Source organism: Antechinus flavipes, chromosome 3 (assembly GCF_016432865.1).
Source record: "Antechinus flavipes isolate AdamAnt ecotype Samford, QLD, Australia chromosome 3, AdamAnt_v2, whole genome shotgun sequence".
Classification (NCBI taxonomy): domain Eukaryota; kingdom Metazoa; phylum Chordata; class Mammalia; order Dasyuromorphia; family Dasyuridae; genus Antechinus; species Antechinus flavipes.
In genome coordinates this window covers 289644770-289669703 of record NC_067400.1, presented here as the reverse complement: position 1 = coordinate 289669703, position 24934 = coordinate 289644770, and the positions used below count along the sequence as shown (strand labels likewise).

Sequence of the window (24934 nt, the reverse complement as noted above, 5' to 3'; positions counted from 1 at the left end):
CATTAAGAGCCAATTGTTAATGGGTAAAACTATTCAGAGAAGCCCTAAAACACAGTTGTCCCTACTGCCCAGATTTAGTTACCTCAATTTTTTTCTTCTTCTTAAGTAAACGTATGTGTGTGTGTGTGTGTGTGTGTGTGTGTGTGTGTGTATGTGTATGTTTGGCATGGGTGGGTAGAGGATGAGGATAGAACCAAAAATTTCATTATGTAAAGGACAGATCAATGCCTATTAATAAGAGATTGTCAATGCATTATTATCTACAAATGTTCAAGACTGAAAAAAAAAGTTTGGGTGTGAAGCCATAAACATGAAGCTATTATGTTTTTAAAAAACAAATTCTATTCATGTTTGTTTTTTTTTCAGGGACTATCTTAAAAAATATTTTAGAAGCTCATTTACACCTTGAAAGAAGACATTGGATTAATACATTAACATGTAAAAGCTTAAATACTTAATTATTTAAATGAAGAAATAAAATCCTCCTCATAAAGTGTCATTTATTCTTTATTAGGACAGATGCTTTAAGATACATTTTTTCCCAGTAGCAGTGGGTTATACTGAGACAATTACACTCTCATCTCATTCCTATTGTGATCAAATACACATAAATATGCACACACATATAAAGTACATGTAAATGTATAAAAACACATATCCACCCATATATGTGCATATGTATATTTATGTATGAATGAATGTATGAGGTTTCTCAGCATAAAACTAATTGTCCCCCATGGGGAAAGATTCCATAAGTCTGGATTTTAATCAATTGAGCTAATTCGAAACAGAGATTAGCAAAAGGCATATTCTCTGATCTCAAGAGGCTAACACTGAAAGGCAGACAATATTTACGTGGGCACATAAAGAGTTTAAGAACAAGAATTTTAGCAAGATGCAAAACAACAGGCAGAATATGTTAGCAATATCAAGAAATATGTGATATTTTAAAGCTGAAGGGAAAATGTAGCCACACGAATCAGGACCTTTAACAAAAAGACATTCCACAGTTCAAAAAGGATCCTTCTCCTGAGTGCCAAGTACTGATTTCCCTACACCCCTACTGGCTCTTTTCCCCTGATGATGCAATGAAATTCTAAATTTGATGTGCTAAACTTTCGACAGAGCGGCCAGAATTACTGAGCACATTTGCATCATGTTTTCCTTAAAGAAACATTCCATATTCTCAATTTTTCCTGCATTGAGATAGCAGTCATTTCTTAAATACCCACCTTTAGTCACTAGCGGTTTTTTCATATTTGACCTGATACTGTGTGTCAAATCATTCATTATTTTTCTGGTGGGCATATAACCATAATTCACATTAATACAGTGAGGGAGCAATACATTATAAGGAACAGAGGACTAGCCTTAGTGTCAGGATGATGTGGATTCAAGTCCCATCTCCGGCACAGTACTGGCAGTGTAACTCTAGGTAAAATCACAGCTTTTCTGATGCCTCTTAGCAACTAATTCCATAAACTGCAGAACAGTGGTTGATTTGTATCAGCAGGGGGAATTTTCTTTATCTTCAACTCTCTTTGTTAATGAAATTACAGATATGGAGAGAAAAAAGAAATCCCCAAATCAACAGTAGCTAAAAATCCTGTGAATAGGTCTCATTCTTCCTTATTTTAGAGAGAAGTAAGCTGATAAGAGTAGGATAAGAAATAGGTCATGTTAAAGTGATTTGCTGGAAGCATAGAAGTAATAAGGGAACCAGTCCTATGATTTCAAGTTTAAAGCACTTAACACTACTCTACTCAAATTTTGCTTTTCTGCCATGAAGTTTACTACAATTTCATAAAAAATGTATAGCTGCCATGGTCAGTTACATGGCAGAACTATTAAGCTAGGTATAAAAATCAACCACACACCAGGAAAACCATAGATTGCCTAGAAGTGAGTGGAGAACAGAAAAGATTGTACACTGCCTTATTTCTTATTCTTCACATGCATCATCCATCTCTTGCTTTTGCACCCTATACTTGGGATACTTTGTCTTTTGGTCGTCAAGTGCCACCTCCTATATGGGACCTTTCCTTGGATGCCCATTCTCTCCAAAATAATACCTGACCTCTCTCCAGAGATTACCATATAAATTTTGTATTTCCTCCTTGATAGAATGCAACCTCATTGAAGACAAGAATTATCTCACTTTTATATTTATATCCTCTGTGCATAGTATGTTACAGATACTTTATAAATGCTTGTTAGTTGATTAAACTAAAACTAAACCCACATTTATGTTTGAAATTGAATGGAATTTGGAATGGCAATTGGGGAACTGAATCTAAATGCACAAGCAGCAGTTCATTTAGCTGGTATTTCTTTCTGAGCAAAGATTACTTAAGTAAATGGAAACACAGCAAGTGAACTAAAAGGCTAAATGGTAGGCCTTAATTTTAGCACTAATTGTAAAATGTTAACCATAAGCAATCTATTGTAACTTCTATAGATATCTCAGTGGTGTTTTTGTTTGTCTCAAACTGTTAAAATGCTACTATTGGGTTATTCCTGCACAGAAGGTGCTTCTTCCTCCTTTCTGTTGATTGTCTTTCCTTCTAAAGCTCAGACCAAAGTTTCCTCTTCTCTTTGAGAACTCATCGGCTAATCCATTTCTTGAGTGATCTCTTATCTCTTAATTTTTCAATTTGGCATTTGTCATACACTTCCTGGTGTGGTTAGCTATCTTTCTGTGTAGAGTTTCCAAAGCTAGCTCATTCGGGGCTGAGACACCCTCCTTTATACTACTGTGTGTCCTGTAACAATGTAAAAAAACTGTCAAGTTAAAGTATGAATCATAAAACAATTAATCAATAAGAATTTATTATGGGTCTGCTTAGTGCACTGGGGACATAAGTACAAAGTTTGAAATAATTCTTACTTGTAAAATTTCAAAAATCTGTTTCATGGTAAAAGAAACTGTGATTAATATGGAATTCTTCTGCAATGACAAGCCAGGAATTTCCTCGAAAATTCCTTGGAAAGGAATTGTATTGCCATAACTATCTTCTTTTTAAATAGGTACTGCCAAAAAAACCAAAAAAAACAACAACTCAAAAACAACCAACAACAAACCAGAAAACCATACCTCCTCCTCTTCAAAAAGGGAACTGCATATTAAGGGGTCAGGAATAAGATAGATTAAAAGTATAAACATGGGGCCAAATAATTTAATATGTTAAAAGGAATGTTTTTCAGAATTCTATAGGACTTTTTAGGATAAGATCAGTAACAAATAAGCACTTATTAAGTGTCTTTGTCTTAAACATTAAGTTTTAAGTGGCATTTTCTTAAGCAGTGGGACTTTGAAGATAAAAGAAATAGTATTTATTTAAACAGAAGCAGCAATATATAGAAATATATACAGAATATATGAGGAGGGAAAGACAACTATAGGCATGGACATGTAGTATGAGCACCTGCCTGGTCAATTGAAAGGCAGGAGGCAAGATATGGAGAGTAATGTGTAAAGAATAGCGAGTAGATAGAGCCTTTATATCTTATGAATCCCACTGAAAGGGATATGGCGGATCTATTCTGAAAGACAGAGACCACTCTCAGACTGTAACAAATAGACTATAAAGATGATGAAGAACAATGTGAGTTCAGAAAAAAAAATAGCAAGAATAAAAGGGTTGATCCTAAGTGGACAAGTAAGGGAATCTGCTGCAAAAGTAATCAGAGAGAAAAGGCAAGATGCAAAGGAACTGATTTCAGAGTGTGTTTAGCATTGAGTCTGAAGAAGCTCTGAATTCAAATCCTATTTGTAAGGCTTATTACAAATGTAACTATAGGCAAATGACTTAACCTCCCTGGACCCAGATTCTTTTTCCTCAAGAGATTTTGTTAGGGTCAATGTAACTCAAACTCTATGATTCTATGAAGCTAATGAGGAGCTACACACCTAGAATCAGAAGAGACTTAGGGGATTAAAACGTCATCTCCAAGGACTTACCCTTCAGGTATTAAATTAGAGGTAAGGAAGAAAGGGCTGAACATGCCTACTTGGGAGCTAAACTTATGGGAGTTGAAGCCACAAATGCAAGATTGTGGAAACGCTAAGCACATGCCACTGCTATATTTTATTTTATAAATAGGATGCAAAAGGAATCGCCATCTTTCATATTAAAAATAAAGCAGCCAAAGCCAAAACTTCTCTGTGGTCAAGATGATGCCATTTTCAAAAACTTCCCCTGTGATTTGGTTCCTCAAAGGAGTTGGTAGGAGAACGCTGTGCAGACTCTTGTATTCCATGTGGCCACAGTAAAAAGTAGGAGGAATGGGTGGAAGATATATTAATTCCTTTTATATTTTGTTTATCAGGATTTATAGGAGAATTTTCCTGCAAATATTTCATTCAGCATTGTCTGTGTCTTTTTTAATTTTTAGTTATATTGATTTTGATTGGATAAAATTTTTTATATTCCAAAACTCCAAACTGTTCATTTTACCTTCTATGATCTGTTCTGTCCCTTGTTGGGTCAAGAACTCTTCCCTTAATGAATATAAACTGCTTGCATTTTTGTTTTTCTTCCCGGGTTATTTATACCTTCTGAATCCAATTCTCCCTGGGCAACAAGAGAATTGTTTGGTTCTGCAAACACATACTGTATCTAGGATATACTATAACCTATTTAACATGTAAAAGACTGCTTGCCATCTGGGGGAGGGAGTGGAAGGAGGGAGGGGAAAAATCGGAACAGGAGTGCAAGGGATAATGTAAAAAATTACCCTGGTATGGGTTCTGTCAATAAAAAGTTATTTAGAATTTAGCTTAAAAAAAAAAAAAAAAAAAACTCTTCCCTTATCCAAGGTTGTAAAAAGTAGCTCTCTTTCTGCTCCTCTGATATGCTTATAATATCACCTTTTATATCTAAAGATATATTAGGATGAGATAATGTTCCAAACCTCATTTCTGCAAGATCATTTTCCGACTTTCCCAGTAGTTTTGGTCTTTACCCCAGTAGCTTTAAATTCTTTGGATTTGTCAAACATTAAGCCACTATGTTCAACTGCATTTAAATTTGAAAATAGATTGTTTCTCTGCTGACCTTTACCTTCACAGTACAATTAACAATTGTCCAAATTCATATTTAAATGATTAAACCTTGTCAAAAATATATGATTCAATTAAAAAAAGATTTGAAAAGAAAAATAGGAAAATACACACGTGTAATGGCAAAAGTTAATTTGATCACTGAAAACCCTGTGGCTAGTCAGGACAACCAGACATCATGGTTCTTAGCTGTGACCATGGAACTCGTGAGAATTAATATCCATCTGCTTACCACTGCTTTCTGTAGGCTGCTAATAAATTTGCAAAATGGCAGCAAGGAAAGGAGGCTCAAAAATTATTTGGCCCCTCCACTTAAATTACAAAGAATTTGTCTCCTTACACTGCACAATGGAGTGTAACAACAATCTTCCACCCACGGTACACTAAGGACTACTGCCATGGTGGCCTTCTGTTTTAACTGGAGCCAGCTGCCTATGTCAACAGCTTGCTTTGGTTAGTTGCAGCTGCAGGGGCTCTCCAGTTCAACAATCCTCCATCTTCCTCACCTCCCCTAAACTATCCCAAATGTTCTACGCAGCTAAGGACACCACTGGACTCCATAAGTAACTTGTGGTATAGGAAGTCATCTAGGTCATAATTTAAGAGATGTAGGCATTTGTTAGCAAATAATTTGGATTAGTCCTGGTGCTATTTTTCTAGCATAATAATCTTGAATTTAAATGTTTTTATTAAGTCACAGGATGCTATATATGACTTCTTTTTTTTGCCAAATGGGAGTCAGCAGTAAAGAGGAATCAGCATACTGTCAGAGGGGCCCACCACTGTGAGCATGTGTGGGGAGAAGCAACTGGTATTTTAAATATATTTAACCAGGTAGATTGGAATTAACTAAGATGCATAAGGTTAGCATGAGGATGATTGTTAGTTCTAGCTTATTTCACTTGTGATCTTATCAGTTTGTATGGATTCAATCTTTATCAACATGATTTTCAGATCAACTTATCCAGCCCTAATCTCTTGACCACTATCTCCAACTGCTGACTGGATATCTTCAACTGGATAATCCAGAAATATCTTGGGCATATTTAAAGGCAGTAGGGAAGGGAAAAAATGTTGATAGGGAGAAGAGGAAGTAGATTTAAGAGAGAAATAGGAAAATTAGGATATAATCTGGTGGAAAAGAGAAGAAGTGATGAGATCGAGCACTGATGGAAAAGGGGCAAGCCTTGGCAAGGTGAAGGGTCATCTCTTTGGGTAAGACTGGGGAAATGTGGAGTGAGCAAGAAATGATATCAAGTGTTCTGTGTTGAAAAGAATGGGAAATGAGAGCACTCACATTGAAGGTCTTCTTTCCTCTCCCTCCCCCAGTAAAGAGTCAAAGGGAGTGAAACATTAAGGAGTATATAGGTAGGCTTGAGAATGCAAGAAATTTGAAATAGCTTCTGTGGGGAATGATAAAGGGAATCAGGGAGAAAGAAATAACCTGCCCTGTTTGTAGGGAGGACCCAGTTGAGGTTGGGTATCATGCAACTGGACCAATGACACCTACTACTGACCATCCTAGCTGTTATTCTCCTTTATTATTTCAAATTATATTATATTACTTCCTAGGCAGCTAGCTGGTGTAATGGATAGAGTGCCAGGCCTGAAGACTGAAAACTTATCTTGCTGAGTTCAAATTTGGCTTCAGACACTTACTAGCTGTGTGACCCTGGACAAGTTACTTAACCCTGTTTGCCTCAGTTTCCTCATCTGAAGAAGGAAATGGCAAATCACTCCAGTATCTTGCCAAGAAAATTCCAAAGTCAGACAAGACTGGAATGACAGATTAAATTTGTTATTCACCATCAATATAACATAAATTCCTTAAAGGCAAGATCTACCTTGTTTACATCTTTGTATCCCCATTGCTTGCATGTGATATACACTTAAATGTTTTTTTGAATGGAAGTTTTGTTAGGTGGAACATCTCATAAAGTATTGAACTTGGAGTCAGGAAGAGCTGAATTTTCATTCTGGTTCAGGTACTTATCACTTGTGAGATCCTGGGCAATTCACTTATTCACTCTGCCTCAGTTTTCTCATCTATAAATTGGGGAAAATAATGCCACCTGAACCACAGGGTTGTAAGGGTTAACTAAGTTAATACAGGCAAAGCTCCTTGTGAACCTTCAAGCGTTTTATATATGTATGTTCTTCATCATCATAACTATTATTATTTAGAATCAGGACCACCAATAAGGTGCTTCAGACAATGGGTTATCATGGGGTCTAAAAATCTTTAGCTAGGCTTCAGCTCACCCCCTTATCCTGATAGACTTTGGGCATGTTTAAACATGGGCAGAAGCTACTGTTAGATATCTCTGCCTGTGGTTAGTAGGAATTTCCAGTATGGGGAAGATATGCTGAACGTCTCAGTGATGATGTTGCTAACTAGGCCTCTCTTACAGAGAGAAATTTGTGGTAAAGAGTTTCTATCAAGGTTTCTGTAAAAGTACAAATGGGATATCACCCTGTGTTTTTGCAATGGCATTTAAGAGAATTTTGATTTTTCTCTTTAGAAAACACTGGATTCAAATTTTACCTCTGGAACATTCTAGCAAGCCATGTTATATCTCTGGTTCTGAGGGGGCTGGATAATATTATTTGTAGGATACTTTCCAGGTCTAAATACTGTGATTCAAAAAAAAAAAAAACAAGTTATAGTTGCAACTCATACAAGACTATCTCTGCAGGCAAAATCTGATTATATCTAAAAGATTATCAGCATTTTTAGAAATTGTGGTTCTCTAGGGGACTGCTGGGGGGTAAATTATGCATCCATGGCAAAATCACTATACCTTTCCTTGGAGGAAAATCATTCCATTTTTCTTTGGATCTTATTCCATGTTAGAAATCCTGTCTTCTGATTTTTTTCTTCTTTTATACAAAAATGTAAGACATAAAAAGTCCACAGCTAAATGGGAATATTGTGCCATATGGGAAACAGCTTTGTCATTGCTGTGGTAACTAAAACAAAACACCAGAGAGATTTACATGACCCAAACATAAAATCCCCAAACAAGGCAAAAAGGACACTGAAAATGCACCTTCATCTGAAGAAAAATGGACATTAAATGTGGTTTGGAATGCTTTGCTCATTAGGATGACACTTTTTAAGGCATCTTATTTTTTGATCCCAAGCTTTAAAACCTAATTATTAACAAAGCATTTCCTGACTTTCCCTGCTACAACTTTGCCCAACATGTTGTTTTATAACTCTCTTAGTGTAATTATGGAATTATCAATCAATTAGTAAAAATTTACTAAGCTCCTTGTGCCAAGCACTGTGCTAAGTATTGAGGACACAAAGATAAAAGGGAAAAATTGTCCCTGATCTCCAAGAGCTATGGTCTTCTGGGGGATGGGGGAGGGCAAACAACTATGTAAATCAAATTATATATAGTATAAATTTGAAATAAGCAAAGAGGAAGGAGGACAGCCAGGTGACACAGTGGGTGACATAATGGGCTTGGAATCAGGGAGACTTCCTGAGGTCAAATATGGTCTGACAGTTCTTAGTTATATGACTCTGGACAAGTCACATAATCCAGCTTGCCTCAGTTTCTTCATCTGTTAAAAAATCTTGAGAAGTAATGGCAAACTGGTCTAGTATCTTTGTCAGGAAAACCCCAAATGGTATCAACAAAGAGTTGGACATGACTGAAAAAAAAAAGAATGAATACAACAAAAGGAGGGCAATAGAATTAAGGCTTGATCAGGTTGGATTTTACTTGGCACCAGAAGAAAGTCAGGAGTCTCTAGAGATAAGGAGGAGTACTTAATTAATGCTTTGTGATATTGAAAAAGTTTTTGCTCTCAAGGAGCTTTCTTCTGCTCATATGCCACCTCATATAGGAAGCCTTCCCTGATCTCTCTAGTGTAATCAGCATTCTTTAACCACTGCTTTTTCTTCTATGGATTTCTTGTCTCATCTAGTTTGATTAGCTATAGATAGTATTGCGCTCCTGTAGTATCCTGAGTTTAATGTAATCAAAAAAGTAGCTTTTATAAAAAAGGATAATCTGGGGAAATGCTTTCGTCTACATGGCATGACGGTGGCAGACTTAGTTGTTGAACATATATGTCTGTTTTATTCTTATATGAAAAATTTGCATTAAACTGAAAAGTATAGACTTTTCTTTTTTTAATTATAAAACCCCAAACATTGAACTCAGTAGAGGAAAACTAGGCTTTAGTGGTTCTCTTCTAACACAGGAGTTTTCCTCACACAAATGTTCAGATTTTATGATTCTCTGATAGATGCAACTACTGAGATGATTTTTATCTAATGATTAATTTCAGGTGAGGCAACTAGGGAACGATGTCTATGCCTAAGGATTTTAAATAAACAAATAAAAGAAATTCCACATTACTTTATATCGTATACTACTAACTTTCATACCTAGATGTTTCTGTTTATAATTGAAACCTTTGTTTTTCTGGAAATTTCTATTGCTTATTTAAATGCTCATTTTTCTCTATTATCAATTTCCCTTCCTGTCCTCCATCCCGATGTTTTAATATATACTCTAATTGAATTATTAATACCTTACATATCAAGGAGGCACAATTAATGGTAATTTTCATAATGTATCCTTATGAGATAGAATTTTGTAAAACCAGTGTTATCTTGAAATTATGGCAAATGGCAGAGATAAGGATGTGGAAAGATTCCAGAACTTTAAATTAAGAGAAAGGAAATAACAGAATTGTTTGGGAAAGAAGAGAGTATGTATTCTACTTTATTTCCGTTGTCCCTTGACTACCACAAGGAGGCCCTTTCAAGATTACTGTGTCTAGTTTTTTTTTTTTTTAACTTTGACATATAGTTTCTATGTAACATCATACAAAACGTATTCATTGTGTGCAAACAGACAAAAGCTGAGGGGGGGGGGCAGAACACATGGTACCTTTGTTGCAAGAGATCCTTTAGGAGGTTTAAAACTGATCTGTTGGAAGCATAAAATAGTCACCCTACTTCACCCTCATTATTTGGGCTGTCTGTACCCTCCCTCTAAAACCCAAATATATACAACTAATTTTATTTTCTAGTAAGGCAATTGTTGATTAATGAATCATCCTTCCTGTAATTTTTTTTTTTTTATAGCCTTAGTTTGGCTAGATTCCCTGGCATTCTTGTAGAGGTATGTAATGGAAATTTTGACCTTACTCTCTTTGCTTTTTGTAACATCACAAAACACTGATATAACAGAGCTGCAAAAAGTAGCTTGGGGAACGAAGCAATGCACGGAAAAGCTCAGTGTGGAAAGGAACAAAGACATACTAAATCATCTGAAAAGTAAATATTTAGCTCCATGACATGACCCTGCATTCATCGTCTATAGCAACTCATTTGTTACAGCTTAGGACGTCAGAGTTTTTCAAAAGCAGTTGTAAACTGGCCATAAAAAGTCACTTTCAAATTTAACTTGGCACATATACCACTTTTTAGACCCCATAACTGGTTCCAAAATGGTGACTTAGGGCGAGGCAGATAGAAGAAAGGTGTTGTATGATGATTTTCCTTTTAGTTATATTCGAGTTGAAATAAGCCTGGCAAACACTACTATGATCACATCACATCAACAGTCTCAGGAAAACATAAAAGGTTATATATGGTCAACTGGCAATTATGAGTCTTTCCTCAAACACTTTTGATGACTATTTTGTAGTATTTTATAATATGGAGAGCTTTAAGTTTGGGACTAATTTTATAGTAGGTTACAGAAAATGTGTTACAGACATTTCCTGCCTCCTGGTGATGATAATGCTCACATCCTGATAGCAAATTTCTTCAAGACATATATATGTATTATGATCCATACTTTTGTGATAGGTGATATAGCAGCTAGACCCTGACTCAAAATTTCTCTCCTTGAGACAAAATGTTCCTACAAAGCATACTAAACTCTTTGGCTATAACATGAACACAGTTCTACAAGAATTTTGATTATAATTTTCTCCACACTTTCAAAGCTTATAGGTATAGGTGATCTTATTCAGTTGTGCAACAGATATGTACTCAATGTTGCAAGAAGAAAACATGGAGTCTACATGCCCAAGTTAGCACAGATGGTCTGTGTGCTTATCAGAATCTATATTTAAGTGAAGGTTCTAGACTAATTCCATCTATTCATTCATTGGTTTATGGAATTAACATAGAGTGAAGGAATAAGACAGCACAGAGACAGAGACTATACAAATTTCTGCTGTCTTTCTCAAGCTATAAGAGAAATGTGCACAGATGTTTCTTGATATTACCTAAGTTGCTTCTCGAGCCACTGTCACGTCTTCGCTCTTCCTTATTAAAATACCAATGTTATTAACTGGAACCATACATAGAAGCCTCTAGGGGAGAGTGCTTTAATATATCATTTATGGGTCTACTGAGAAGCAGACTTTATTAGAATAATAGTAAGAAAAAAATCCAACATACAAATGGAGCAGCTAAATTTGAAAATCACAGAATATGTTTTGACAATGTTGAAAAAAGTCAATAAATAATGGCTTCTTTATTATATGATATCAGATTGTTAATTATTCACTGAAAGATTGGGTCTTAAGGTCTTATCTCTACAGGAAAGCTGACAGGTGTGTGTAGAGAAGGTGGGGTAAGAGGAGGAAATTCATTTTGCCTAGAGTTCCACCTGCAGGCCTGTAAAACCCAGGTGGCTATATCATAAAAGTTGTTAACCATAAAAGGACCATTGAAAAATGACTAATAGCTATTTAATATCTTGTTTAAAAGTGAGCACAAATGATTTTGGCTAAAAATTTATCCTGTGATTAATCAGAATACTTATCAAGACATTGAGTTTATCTGTATTCTACTTATTTTCAATTTCAATGAGTAGCCTTTAAAAATTCTACCTATAAAAAAAGCAGAACAGATGGATCTAGTTTCAAACAAATTGCAGCATTCTAATTTCTAAAATTTAAGCATACACACACACACACACACACACACACACAATTTTTCTGGAATCTCTTGATCCAGAATCAGCATTATGCTTTTGAGTTTTCTGCTGTCACCACAGCAGGAGTCTGTTCAATTCCATCTCTGTATTGAGAAAATATAGAAATAAGAATAATAAGAAAATTAAGAAATATGAGAACAAGAAAACAAGAAAAAATTAAAAGTAGACAATCTGGTATTAGAAATCATCTTAATGACTGAACTTTGCTTCCTTCTTTAATCTAATTTATTTAGTTAAGTCCTCTGTGCAGAAATAGTCACTAATAAAGTCAATAAGCATTTATTACAATTCTATCTGCCAGGTGGTGATGGGTTAGAATTTGGATGTACAGAGAAAAATAAAATAGTACCCACCTTCAAAGAGTTTATGGCCTGATAGAGGAAACATGTTAAACATGTAAGTAAATACAAAGTAATTCAGATGGGGTATTAATATCTGTAGGTATTAGGTAAGGTCTCCTATAAGATGTAGGACCCCACTGGAACACTGATGTCAAATTTTGCAGTCTGAGGCTTTTTAAAAACATGACCCTTTACTAACAGAAGTTTGTTGTGCTTAAAAGAATGCTAGAGAAAAATTTAATTTCCCTTAAACCATGTCAAAAAGCACAACAGCAAAATCTACTTGTGCCCAGTTCGTCCATGGAGCAGAACCAATGCTGATCAGTTGAAAGGATTCTTAGATGAATTTGTGGTTGTAGGTTGGAAAACAATGAGAATTCTGTTAGGAATCCAGAAGCTTATAAGGGATAACTTGTCACATATGAGAGCCACTCTATGGATTGAGTTACTTCTTCAAAACAGTTTTTACAAAAAAAGAATGGTTGAATAGTTTTTATTCTATAGATGGGATGTTCATTGTATTCCTTTTGAAAACTGAACAAAACTCACTTTAGAGCACAGAAGGAAAAATGCTAGTCTTGGAATAAGAAAGATCTGGATCTAATTGGTGACTCAGACACTTTACTAGCTGTGTAATCAGTTTTCTTTTCTGTATAAAGAAAATACTAATACTCCAATATCTATCTTATGGGGTTGTATATGAACGGATATAAATGTACACACAAAGTATTTTGTTATCCTTAAAGCTATACTTCTAAGATTTATATAAGCAAGCAATATAAAAGTTAAAGTGAATTTTAAAATATTAATTAGTTATTTATAGGGAGAGAACATAGGATAAAGGCTAGAAATAAACAAATAAAAGCACCAGCTGCCATTTCTTTATGCATTTTGGCTAAATATGTTAACCATTCAGGTACATGGTTACCTGAACTCATGAACTTTTGGCACTGAAAACAAACATACATTAAACTTTGCTGACTTGGATAACAAGAAAATAAAATTGCAAAGGTGAATCTCAGGCATCCCAGGCATTCTATTCTTCAAGGATGCCTTTCTGCTTGTCTCCCTGCCTATCTATCTATACACATTTATGTAATATATATTTTTGAAAAAGAATTTATAAATAAAAAAAATCTCAGTGCAATCTTTCATAGTGAACTCAACCAATGAGAGTAGTAATTATGTTATATTCCCAATTTCATTAATTTCTTTTATAGGAAAAATGCTACAAAAATATTTTTATCTAGAAATAAGAATTACTTAAACCTGGTGATCTATTCTTAGTCTCAATTTATTTAAGCTTTAATTTCTTATCTCAAAGTCCTTTTTATATTTAGAGTTAACAAGAAATATTTAAGTGACTAGCACAATGTGAGCTCCTTTCCAAAATCAGAGAATCACTGGTTTTATTTTCTTATACTTTTAGCATACATAAAGATCAAAGAGAAAAACCTTCTTAAAATGTACAATCTTATTAAAGTTTTCTGGTGCTAAAAGATATGTAGGATAAGACAATGGTGGAAGCAGAAGGAACTTCAGAATTGATCTAATCTAAAGGTTCTCAACTTTGAGACTATCAACTTGTTTTAAAATATTTTGATAACTATACTTCAATGTTTCCTTCATAATTTTAGGATTTTAGTGTTTTATTCAATAAAAAAATTTATTCTGAGATGTACATGGGCTTCCCCAATTTGCCAAAGGTGTTGATAATTTAGAAAATATTAAGAACTTTTGATCTAGCCTAACCTGTTCATTTTACAGATAAAGAGATTTCAGTTCCAGGGACACAGAATTACTTGTAAATCATACACATAGTGACAGGGGCAGGATTCCATTTTTTAATGGCAAAAATAATGAAGAGATAAATAAAAAAGAGAAAAGAAGCATAAAGGTTATCTAGCCTCAGAATAATCCAGTATTGCTGTTATTCTTCAGTCATTTTAGTCATGTCTGACTTTTCATGATCCCATTTGAGGTTTTTTTGGCAATGATACTTAAGTGTTTTGCCATTTCCTTCTCCAGTTTATTTTCTAGATGAGGAAACTTAGGTAAACAAGCTTAAATGACTTGCCCTGGGTCTTTTAGCTAGTGTCTGAGGTCAAATTTGAACCCAGAATGATGAGTCTTCCTGAATCCACTATTGAAACTTTAGCTACTATACCACTTAGCTGCTTCAACCCAACATTAATTCTCCTTTGCTATTGCAAAATAAGATTTCTATGAGAGATCATGTACTAGAAGCATTAATTTCCTGATTGATATTCACAGAATAACAAAATCTAAGAGCTGGACAAACAGATGGAGATCTAGTCTAACTCATATCTACCTGCATGAGAAAAATCTGTGTATAACATATCTAAATGGTCACTCATGATTTACTAGATTTCTAGTGAAGAATTCTGAACTTGCCAAGACAGGTTATCAGACTCTTGGATAGTTCAGATTGTTTACATCAAACTTAAACTCGCTTCTCCTCAATTTCTAGACATTGCTCCTAAATGCTACCTACTGGGACCAAGTAGAACAAATCTATTCTCCCTTAGCCAAGATAACCTTTCAAACTTAATGACACTTATCATGTCTTCTTCTTCTTCTTCTTTTTTAATTTAATAATAACTTTATATTGACAGAATCCATGCCAGGGTAATTTTTTACAACATTATCCCTTGCGCTCACTTCTGTTTCGATTTTTCCCCTCCCTCCCTCCACCCCCTCCCCTAGATTGCAAGCAATCCTATATATGTTAGATATATCACATCTTCTTTTCACCAGGCTAAACATCCCCAAGTTCCTTCAAATGTTCTTTCTATAGGATGATCTGAGGGTCCTTCATTATCCTGTTTACTCTTCTATGAATGTTTTTCAGGTTCTCTGTGCTCTGTTTACAATGTGGAATTTGCAAAGGATAAAGGCTAGAAACAAACAAATAGATGTGGCTTGATTAAGTCCGAGTGTCAGGACAATATATCTCTTCATAAAGCCCAAGATGAACATGCTATGTCATGCTTATATTGAGTCCATAGACTAGGAACCACACTCTTTCCAATAGATATTTATCTAGATGTGTTTTCCCTACTTATGATCACTTCCAAGTTTTTGGTGGTCAAATCAGATAAGCATGGGTGATGAAAAGCTATTTTCAAGTTATTTTAGCCTATCTGTCCAAAAGGGGTAGCTAGCAGATAGTGTAGCAGATAGAATGCTGGGTCTGGAGACAGAAGGCTCATCATCCTGAGTTTAAATCTGGCCTCAGACACTAGCTGTATGACCCTGGACAAGTCACTTAAGCTGTTCCTCTGTTTCCTCATTCAAAAATGACCTGGAGAAGAAAATGGCAAACCATTCCAGTATTTCTGCCAAGAAAACCCGAAACTGAAAACAAATGAATAAAAACAACAACCAGTTGAAGAAAATATTTTAAAGGCAATAACACCACACTTAAAACATTACTGATTTTACATGATGCCCCAAGTCCTCCAATGTTTGCATGCTTACATTCTTATATATTGAACCAAATCCTTAAAGATGTAGATAAAGTTATCTGTATCCATCAACATATATATAAAGAATTAAAGAAAGAGGAGACAGTTTAATCTTCAGCTAAAATATTTTAAATGAGCTAAAGACATTTTTACTATATTGTCAATTTATTTGGTAATTGTTATTTTTTAAGCATTAAAATTTTACTTCCTATTGCTATGTTATTACTTTGCAATAAAGTTGAATCAAAAATACATTTTTCTTATCTTTTGCTATTATATTACATTAGCAAACAAATTAAAAACTTATTTTTTACCAATTTCATTACAATATTCTATTGGGCTAGAACCAATGACCATATTTTGTATGTAGTTACAATTTTGAAAAGTGTGAATTTGAATAATGTGACCATTTAAATAATGCAAAGGATTATAACAAATCCCTTGCATTATTAGTGCAATAATGAATTATTGGTACCTAGCTGTACTCTCTTAATATCCTTCAACTATTTTGGCTTTAAAGTCTGTATTAGTCATTTTTTTCTTGTCCTATTCAGTCCAAATATCATTCTTACTGGCAGGAAAAATGGTAACAAAATAAGATCTGAATAGTTCTCTTATCATAACCTTATGTACTTTGCATTGGTTTTGTCTTTGGTTTTCCTTTTTTTTCCAGATCAATTTTAAAAAATAAACATGACACCCTTTAATGCTTGTTTTCCTCCAGCTTCAGCTCATTCTGAATTTTAGTGATATTTATATGATTTTTATAGGACTACGTGTATTAATCCTATTACCGTTTCTTAATTTCTATCTTCAGTATATCACTTTCAGAAAATCAAAGCAGGTCAATGCATTTCTAGCCACATTAGTCTCTTTAGACAACTCCTTTTCTTCCTTTTCAGAACTGCTGACCCTTCTGTCTTTAGAACTTTATCCTGGAGGTCCTTCCCTTCCTTCTGAGCTGACTTCCCTTACAGAATTTTTAATCCATGGAACCTTACTTATCCTTTTTATGCACCACTGGAAATCTGATCAGCAAAACTCGAGGATGTGCTTAGATTCTACAATATTCTAAGAGGGAATGGGAATAGAACGGTCACTTCCTCTCTTACAACTATTTATTACAACCTCTTACAACCTTATTAGAAGAATCAGATCCAAAAGAACAGTTCCCCATTCTCATTGTTTCTTTCATCTTTTGAAGGATGAAATGATTTTTAGAGCTGAACCCAAATCCATAGAATAGTGAGTTATGTTATTACCAGATATTGCCATATTCATATACCAATGGCTTCAGTTCCCAAAGGCTGTTCCCCCTTTTCGCCAGCTCATTATCTGAAATCTCATCATTATAAGGGAATGATTCAGCACTGATACTCAAATACCTGCTCAGCATCTCTTTGAATGGAGGATGAAACAATAAACTTCCAAAATCTCCCTTTACAGTGGGTTCGGCTGATTGATTATCATCTAGTATCTGCCTTTCCTTTTCAATTTTTTGTACAGTCTTCTGCCATGAAATTGTAACCCCACTGAATGCAGGGAATGTTTTTCTTCTTTCTTATTTACATCTTCAGAGCTTAGCATAGTGCCTGCACACAGTAGATGCTTAATAAATATCTAATGATTATTAATATTAACTATTAGAGTAGAAAGAGTCTCAGTTTTGTTTTTTTAAAGGTAAATGATCAAAAGACCACATAAGACATATGTTAATGCTTATTTTCATATATTTTCAACTAAGTAGAGGAGTAAAATTCTGCAAATTTGTTTCTCCATTTCTTTCTGAATATAGATTTAAATCACTTGTCTACAAAACTGAGAATTCTAATAGTTTACTTTGTAAATCATCATTGCCATAACTTGCTAAGAATAAAAAGAATTTGAAATGAAATTAATTTGGATGTTCTATTTAATCAAATATCTCAAATTAAGCCTTTAAAGCCACAAAGCAAGAGAAATAGTTTTGCCTAAAAAAAAATTATTGGTAAAGAAATAAACAAACAAAAACCAAAGCTTTTGTTTCAGGGATAATTTTTTTTTAAGTGCATAAAACTCATAGCCAAAACACTAAGATTAGGGCTGAGGTAGAAAATCACAGACCTAAAAGTTCTAAGAGAGAGATATTATATTGCAAAAAAAAGGAAAAAAATATATATACTGCATAATGACATAAGAATGTAAACTGTCCAAGGTCAGCTACTTACTGGAAATGTTTGGATCCTAAAAGAATTCTTCAACCCCCTCCTCCCTTAAGCAAACTGCATGCTGAAGTTCTTTATCAACATTCTTTTAAGAAAGTCTATTTTGGATTATGAGGGGTTATCTTCCATAAATCTTGAGCTCACTGCTATACTTAAATAGTAGACATTTTCTGTCAAAACCTAAAAAATAGGCATCTGCTTGAGATTTTACTGATAAGAAAATCAGCTTAAGAGACCAATAACCATCATTTCAGAAATGATTATGATGCTATAATATTGGTGTCCTCTAATATTCAAGTAACTTTTGGGAAGTCTTTCTGAGATATAAACACTAATTGGTAACTTTAGCCAAGAACCATTCAAAAGGTATTTTCCTTGAGATAATGTAAAAAAGCTTACTCATCATTTCCATTTTGGATAGAGCACCCTGCAATATGCTAACATGATGCAGTAAACAATCGGCCATATTCCTGTGCCTCTGAACTTATGTTTGACCAAACAGCAGAGCAGTGTATTTGTATGCTTTTTGTTTCCTGGAGTTTGTTGAGCAGTGGATGCTTGGGGAGGGTGGGATGGGAGAGTGGCAGTGAGATTCTACAAAAAACAAATGGACACAAAACAGAACAACACATTATCACTCAAAAGGTATTTGTCTGCATAACTTCCATCATCGAACCCTGTAAATTTCAAAAGTGGATTGTGGAAATGTACTTGTTTTTCCTTAGTATGATAATGGATTATTAATTTAAACAAAATAAAATGTGGAGTGAATAGGAGCAAACTGAGTCCTTGAAGCATATATCCATACTGCATGTCTGGCTGTGGTTTTAAAGAAATCTGGATTAAATAACATGATTCATATGTGAAAAGGCTGGCTATAAACGGAGTTTAGGACTGCTCACTCATAAAACAGCCAGTTTTTGCTCTGAATATTAAGGAAAAATGAAATTATTTCCTCTGAGATCAACATGTGGGTGTTTTGCCTTTAAGATTCTAAAATAAAACTTGTGGAAAGAAGATTTGAGTTTCAGGGGGTAGAAAAGTAGTGCCCCATAATATGCTCCAACTCTCAGTCAGTTTCATCAAAATATGACTTGTTAGGAAAAAAAAAGGGGTTACCTTTTGAAACTATTAAAAATAGACTCTGCTAAGTGAGAACCCTCATGTTTTCTTATTTTTGGAAGGACCTTGAAAAAGACCTGAATATTGGCTTTCCCAGTTTTTGGTAAGAGTTAACAGTCAAGAAACGTAGAGGCATTGAATGGGTTTTGTGAGCCAATTAAATACAGAGACTAAGTTAAGGAGTTGGGGACTGAAGAAAATGTTTACTGTGAAGGCTTGACAATGTCATGAACATTAGTCCTGCCCTTCAGTAAGACAACAGTGAACTCCATGAGCCATAACATACAAAGGGGACGTGGGAATGAGAAGCTGGAAGCTCTCCACAGCTGCTGCTGCCACATCCATGGGCTTCTCATTGGCTGTTGCTTGAGGGGTGGGACAGAGAGGAAGAATTCTTTGGGGGCAAGTTCAGACAGTGAATAGTTCAAGGATACTATAGTCTGCTTAGAAACGGACTGATGTGAAAAGACACATACACTCATAGACTATAGCTGTTAAAAGGTGGGATTGATTCTATCAGCTTGCCAAAGCAAGGCACGTTCCCCACATAGAAGGCACAACATTTGATCTTTTCCAATTATGATGTGAATAAGGATTTTATTGTCCATTCCTTGGGAAGAGATGATCTGATTTTCCAAAACTATAGGACTATTAAAGTTATAAAGTTGAAGACTATTATGCAGCAAACACATGATAAAAATAATTCAGTTACTGAGCTATATTACAGTTGAAGGTTTTCCCCAGTTTTCTCTTTAATGCTGTAATTTGTCTACTTTTAGGGGTATAAAAATGTTACTTTCATCTAAGAAAATCATCATAGAGATCTTTATAAAAGGAATAGAAATTGCAAGTTTCAAAATTAGAAGTTGAGAAGGTTTTTCTATACTTTTGGAATTTTCATCTAATGATTCTAATGAAATGTGAATTCCTTTATTACAGGCTTTTTGTGGTGAGAATTTTTTTAAAATTTTTAAAATTTTGGCAATTTCTGATGTTTACCTTTTGTTAATAAAGAAATGATTCTTAGCTATCATCTACCTTTTAAAAGTTTCATAAAAATTAAAGAAAGACTACTTAAATTTTTTTTTCTAGTAAAATAGAGGAGTTAATTCAAAAGAAGAGAACTATTATGTTGACTGTTGGTCTAGGAATTCTAAAATCAGGTTATTTGCTTTTTACCCGGGATCCCTATAATTCATCTCTCTCCTCCCCCCTTCTAAGATAAATGTCAAGGGACCATGTAAACAATTGTGGTTGATGGGCTACTGTGGGAATGACAAATGAAATATTGCAATGCATATGTGCATTTACAGAAGGAAAATGACTTGGCATTTTATCCTGTCTTGGTCAATCTTGGTTGTCTGTGGTACTTTAAATACCTTGTTTGTATGCACTTCATAAGATTTATGAAATGTAGCTACTTATTGAACATTATGACAGGGAAACCAGAAGAACACCAATCTTGTTCCAAAGAATGCAGTATGTGACTGAAAACGTGTCATTGGGTCTATATATTGAACAATATTTTATTAGTAAAGGTAACTCATTCTACTAATAACAGCATCTTTTTTTTTTTTTTTAAAGATGAAGAATGTCAGGCTACTGAAATTTTTATTTTTATAAATGTTCTAACCACTTAAAGGAGAGGCTAATGGAAAGAAAAAAGCATTTTGGTATTCTTTTTATTAGATTTCCTTGATAATTAGTTCCCTTTCACGCAGCTACAGTAATAGAGAGAATAAAATATCAAGTTAAATCTTTACTTTTAAGTAAAGTTACTTCCTGATCTTAAGTGATTAAAAGAAAACATATATTTGATATAGTGGTAAGCATGCTAGATGGGGAATCAAAGAACCTGGATTCTTGTCCTTTCCCTTTCATTAGTTAGCTCTACAATTCTGGACAAGTCGTTTAATATTTCAGAGCCTTGCCTTCCTTTTGTTGGAAGGTGGAGGCTGGAGGGAAAAGGAGAAGGAAACCATCCATCAAGTACTGGTTGGATTAAATAGACTTTGAGATACCTCACCCCAATCTGAGATTCTGTTAAATGATGGGATCATATAAGGTCACTTCTAAGTCTCCCTCTCCAAAATATAATGACTATTAAGCCATTTCTTTCCCTCTCCTTCTCCTCTTCCCTTCCTGCCCTCCCCCACCCCATACACAACCACATATATTCACATCTAAAATGGATTAGAGATCGACTAATAGGAATAAGGGAATTTTTACCAGGGCTACTGTAAGAAAAGATGGAGAATTGTCAATTTTAGCTGAAGTATAGTTTTCAAATTCATTTCAGGTCTATTGTTATAAATCATATAGCCTAATTTCCAATGGAGAAGCATGTAGCTCTTTTCACATGAGTCTCAATCACTCATTCTCTAGAAATAACAGGCTTAGCATAATCTCATATATTTCATGCTTTAAGTTTTGTGTTTGAAAATGCTGATCTTTCAAAAAAAAAACACAAACAAACCCAACAACAACATTTTGTAAAAGAATCTCATAAATCATTTGGTTCAAAAATAAAGAATCCCCACTATTATAATACTTGACAAATGGTTATCGAACTCTTCTCAAGGCAGTCTAGGTCAGATATGGATAGCTTTAGGAAGTTTTTCTAAACATCAAGTCTAATTTGATTCCTCCCAACTTTCACCTTCCTCTTAGTTCTTCCCTAATTCCTTTTCAGAATAATAGACCTTCAAATATTTGAAGATAGCTATCACATAAGCACCTCCTCCTTTTGAATATTTTCCTTCCTGTTCCACCCTACGCCTGCCTTTTCTTCTTAGGGTACACATTCCCCTTCCTCTATTTATACTTCTCTTACACTTATACATGAATCCCTTTAGGACTCTTGTGAGCTGTTTACAGAATATTTTTAAATGTACAAAATAAAACATAAGAAGGTAGAAAAGAACCAAGAACTCAAAACTAGGTGACCTTTGGTCTAGAACTTCCTTCACTAAAAAATAATGTGATCTTGAACAAATCTTTTTCTCTTTTTCAAGGTTCCATTTTTTTCCCCACAAGAAATTAAACTAGATAGTCTCTAAGGTTTCTTCCAATTCTAGAACACTAATTTTGCATTATATAACTTATGTTAATTTGTTTTTAAAGTTAAAATTGGATCATAATTATAAGAAAAAAATGTCACTCCTCCAGCCCCTATTACTTATGCCAGCCTAAACAATTAATTTTAAAACTGAATATATATATATGATGTAGAAGGCACTATGGCAGCAAATCTAAGGGCCTTATTATGAGGAAAAAGACTATCAGAGACTATTATTCTAAGACATTCAGACATCAATGTGGCTTTTAAAATATGAACTCTAGAAGCGGCCATTTATTAACAGCATAGAGTACCCTAAAAAACTTGTGATATGAAAATGCTTCAGTTTACAATTTACTTGGCAAAGCTCTTGCAGTTTAAAGTAATTGTGAAAAAATTTCATTGTACTTATCCCCTTAAATCAAAGGCTTTTCCCCACTTTATAGAGAATTTGTTAGTAAACTGGTCAGTGTTTTTGATCTGATTTTAAAGGACAATTCCTGGAATAGTTTTCTTAACCAGACATGTTGGAAACACCAGATCTGACATAAGGACTTCAAGGAAAAATTCAGGAACCTTCTTTTCTACTTTAAATCAGTATTGACATTCTCAATGAAACAATTTAAAATAAGAACATGCAATTAAAGAACTTAAAATTTATTAATGACTTTCAAGATTAGCAATCTTGTGAAGAGACAATTCAGGTAGTATTGTTACAATCTTAGAAGAAAAAGTAGGTTTTGATAAATTATCAAAAATAATTTGATAAATTTGAAAAGTTAAGGTGTTTTTCAGGGATGTACAGGTTGTGAATATCAAGGATAGGATTTTAGTCTAGTTATTTTGACTCCAAATCTAGGGTTCTTTCCAATATACCAGTCACTTTCCAGTGATGTCCAGTTCTTTGTGACAGTATTTGAACTATATTGGCAAAGTGATTTGTCATTTCTTTCTCCAGCTCATTTTTCAGATAAGGAACCTGACTTGCTTAGGGTCATACAGCTAGTAAGTGTCTGAGGACAGATTTGAATTCAGGAAGATGAATCTTTTTGACTCCATACTCTTTCTACAGTGCAACCTAGCAGCCCACTGTTACTTCTCTAAAAACAGATCATTCCATAACTACAGAAAAATGATATCCAACTTTAATAAGAATTCTTTATAATTTATAAAGTAATGTTTTATTTTGAGATATTTTCATATTAATTTGAAGCTCTACTAAGCAAACAATAAGCCTTTATGAAGGACCCATTGTGAGTCACTGGGTTGAGTACTGGGATACAAAACAAAAATGAAACTTATGAATGGAATACAAACCTTGCCTAGAGTCTTGGAGGTAGAGGGGTAGAGATGGGATTTAATAATTTTTCTGGTAAGTTTTCATAGCAAATTAAAACTGTTAGAAGCCAGAGTTGTCACAAAATGGTGTCTTAGAAACAAAACCAAACTTCCCCCACTCCCATCCATACACACTCAGGGAGTAATGTACCAGAAAGGGCAAATCTCTTCTGAATATAGACTCAGGACAGTTGATGTTTGTGAACTTTGTACTCAGAGATGAGTGAGTGGATGGAGAAAATAGCAAGGAACAATGGACCAGGCAACCAGGTAATGAAACTGTTCTAATTCTGTATGTTAAGCTACCATGTGATTCTGGGCAAGTCTTCTTGGCTCTGATTTTATTCATGAGAAAGGAAAAATAAACAGAATTCTGCTTAATACACTTTCTTTAAGAGGATTAAAAAACTGCTCAGGTGGTAATGTCTTTATAGACATTTTATAAAGCTTAATGTTCTTTTAAAGACAAGGACTACATAAACAGGTCCTTCCTTGAACACAATTATTATACTATTTTCCCCTCTTTACTCTCTACTTACCACCCACTGGACAAAGCTTCTAGAACTACAACAGGAAAAAGAGGGCCACAAATATTAAACTTTAAAAAAATGTAAAGGAAATAAAAATTTTTTTAAAGCAAAGCTTCACTGTATTCTGCTGAGATTTAAACTCCAAGGATCAGGCTCTCCATTCTTCCTTTACAGCTAGATGCTCTGTGTATTCCTCGTACTGGACATTGTTGCCCTTAAGGGAGTAGGTTTCTGATAAAAGAGTTCTTTGATTTTGCAACCTGAAAGACAGTCAGGGCGCCTAATTTAAAGGATCTGAAGTGTTTGGGAAAAGGAGCAGCTTGGCTTCAATAATGAAGAATACAAGGATCTTCATTCCCAGTATGTCTGGACCCCTTTAAAGCTAGTCTCCAAAGCACCAGAAGGCTGATACAAATCTTTGTTAAAGTAGATTGACAAAAGGAAAAACCTTCCTTGAATGCATTTACACACTCAAACAACCTGACACCAGCAAAGGCAAAATAACAGACCAGAATTTAATGTCTCTCCATATTCTTCTGGAAAGACTGTGCATTTAAAGTTAGGAGTCCTACCTACCTTCTAATCCTGGATCTGCTACTAATTAGTTTTCAGGCACTGGACAAATAAGTTTTCCTCTCTAGGCCTCATTTCCAATGAGAAAGGATTGGACAAGATGATTTTTCCGGTTGCTTCCAGCTCTAAGATTTAATTTGAAGGACAGCACAAGCTTTCTATTCAGACTTTGTTGTTTTGTTTCAGTTTAGTTGTTTGAGTTGAGTCCAAATCTTCATGACCCCATTTGGGGTTTTCT

The 24934-nt window shown here is 34.5% G+C and overlaps 2 protein-coding genes across 7 annotated transcripts in view; one reads left to right on the top strand and one right to left on the bottom strand.

Moving 5' to 3' along the window:
- CMSS1 (cms1 ribosomal small subunit homolog) overlaps positions 1-24934 on the bottom strand; it is a 402077-nt gene that overhangs the window by 126800 nt on the left and 250343 nt on the right. The window lies entirely within an intron of this gene.
- FILIP1L (filamin A interacting protein 1 like) overlaps positions 1-24934 on the top strand; it is a 334108-nt gene that overhangs the window by 66123 nt on the left and 243051 nt on the right. The window lies entirely within an intron of this gene.